This window comes from Monodon monoceros, unplaced genomic scaffold (genome assembly GCF_005190385.1).
Source record: "Monodon monoceros isolate NGI ecotype Baffin Bay Population unplaced genomic scaffold, NGI_Narwhal_1 Super_Scaffold_20, whole genome shotgun sequence".
In the NCBI taxonomy this organism is placed as follows: Eukaryota; Metazoa; Chordata; class Mammalia; order Artiodactyla; family Monodontidae; genus Monodon; species Monodon monoceros.
The window spans coordinates 113,350,155-113,352,465 of NW_021703777.1; the positions used below are offsets into that span (position 1 = coordinate 113,350,155).

Consider the following 2,311-nt stretch of genomic DNA (forward strand, 5'->3'; position numbering starts at 1 on the left):
ACTTGACAGTCAGCAGACCAGAGACTAACATTTTAATTGTGAAATATAAAGAATCATGTATAATAAATTTAAAAAAATTGATTCTTTTACAAACAGTCCATGAGAAGGAAGGAAAGGCTATAAACAAGAAGCTGAGAAACTCCCTCCTAATACAGGGATACTGTGACTCAGGTAGTTATCTCATCTGCTCCTGACAGATGTTCTAGTTTCTTATTCACAAGGGAGAGGGTTGGTGGATCAGCCTGTTATGCTACCCTGTGCCTACTCAGTGGCTAGTACAGTGGTCATATCTGTGCACTGGAGCCAAGGGACATGTCCTATGTCTTGATGCTCAGATACAGTTATTTTGGACTGATGGATCTCATGTGACTTTTCAGAAGCACAGGCATTATAAGGCAAAGCACTACCTTTTAAAAGGGAATGTGTCTTTTTTTAATATATAACTTTATTTATTTATTTATTGGCTGTGTTGGGTCTTCATTGCTGCACACCGGCTTTCTCTAGTTGCAGTGAGCAGGGGCTACTCTTCATTGCAGTGTGTGGGCTTCTCATTGCAGTGGCTTCTCTTGTTGCGGAGCAAGGGCTCTAGGCACGTGGGCTCAGTAGTTGCAGCTCACAGGCTCTAGAGTGCAGGCTCAGTAGTTGTGGTGCATGGGCTTAGTTGCTCTGCGGCATGTGGGATCTTCCTGGATCAGGGCTCGAACCTGCATCCCCTTCATTGGCAGGCAGATTCTTAACCACTGCGCCACCAGGGAAGCCCTAAAAGGGAATGTCTTTGGCCACAGAGTATGTAGTCGAGGCCAACAGTGGCCTGTATTTTTGCCATATTAAGCGCAAGGGATAGTTTATGATAACACACCATATCACTGGAGGTTAAACCAGCTGGAAACACCATTGTTCCAACGTCATCTAGTCTCTGCGCCTCCAATGCCAACACCCACACAAAACCACGAACCAGTAACTACATCACATTCTCCAACACAGCCAACAGAAACCCAGGCTAAAACACTGCAGGAATCAAGGACCTAACCTACCAGCACCATTGCACTCTTGTGCAACAGATGGGAATGGCAGGGCAACAGTCTTCAAATGGTCTTAAGCGTAACAAACTCAAGCGTCTCTGGCATAAAATCCAGGGATGAGCTCCACGAAGGGACTCTGTGTTGGAATCAGTATTTCTGCTGTGGTGCTGCTAACACTTTTGGTTCTTATGTATTTATAAAAAAGAAACAAACTGCAACAACTAGATATGTGTGTCCAAGTACTTGATATCACCTTATTGAGGATGATTTTTATGTCATGGATTAAGACCCAGTGGCTCTCTAGGACTTTGTTCCCATGACTGTGAAAGATAGTAACCAGATATCACTGTGTGAGACTCCTAGTAAGCTTCTGGATCATTTTCGTGTGTCAGTTTCACCCAACATTCCAACACGTCAGTGACATTGGTTAGAGTGACCCTCTAGTTAAAATGTATGTGGTGTTAATGGTGTTCATAATATAGTCCTATTTTTTATCCTAAAACTGTTTCTGGTTGTTGCAGAGCTCTCTACCAAACATGAATGTTTTAGAAGTGTATATTGTCTGTAGACCCCATGAATCTTACATCCTTCTAGGGAATACTCAGTGGGGAAACAGGAAATGAACTTTCTATCCTGGTCACCAAAGCTGTCAAGAAGCGAGAAATAGTAAAATCAACAAATCTGATTTGAGACCTAAAAGGCTTCTCTTGGAATTATTTCGTGATTATTTCTTTACTTGTTTTTATTTTTCTATTGTAACTGCAAATGTTATATTTCTTGGTTTTCATCTATTAGAGATAATCATTTCCATACCTATCTTGGTGTATAGTGGTAATTGCAATGAGATGGTACTGGTGAGAAGTCTTTGAAAAGTATAAAACAATACAGAAATCCAAGGGTCTTTTAAAACTTAGTTTTCAGTAATATCTAGTACCAGTGTTCAATAAATTTCAATGATTTTGTATTTGTAAGTCTCTTGCTATATGGTACCTCTCATTTTTTTCTTTAGATAACATTTCTTTTTTGAAAAAAGACGATGTTGGATAATTTGGCTATCATCTTAAACTGTAGATAAAACTTATAAATAGCTGAGAGGTAGAATGGATAAGAGGGAAGTATTTAGTTAATAAGAAACTCTTCTGTAAATATACCATTCTTATAGGATAGACTGAATTTTGTTTTGTTTTTGATCTTTCAAGACACAATTGAGATTCCATTATCTACAGTCTGTCTTGAGACATTAGGACAGTGAGGAAATTCAGACTGTGTATTTAAACAAAAAACCTTGC

At 39.5% G+C, this 2,311-nt stretch overlaps 1 pseudogene; it reads left to right on the forward strand.

Annotated features, from left to right (window-relative positions):
• The first annotated feature begins 247 nt into the window (after positions 1–247).
• LOC114902457 lies at positions 248–1,222 on the forward strand (annotated as a pseudogene).
• The last annotated feature ends 1,089 nt before the right edge of the window (positions 1,223–2,311 follow it).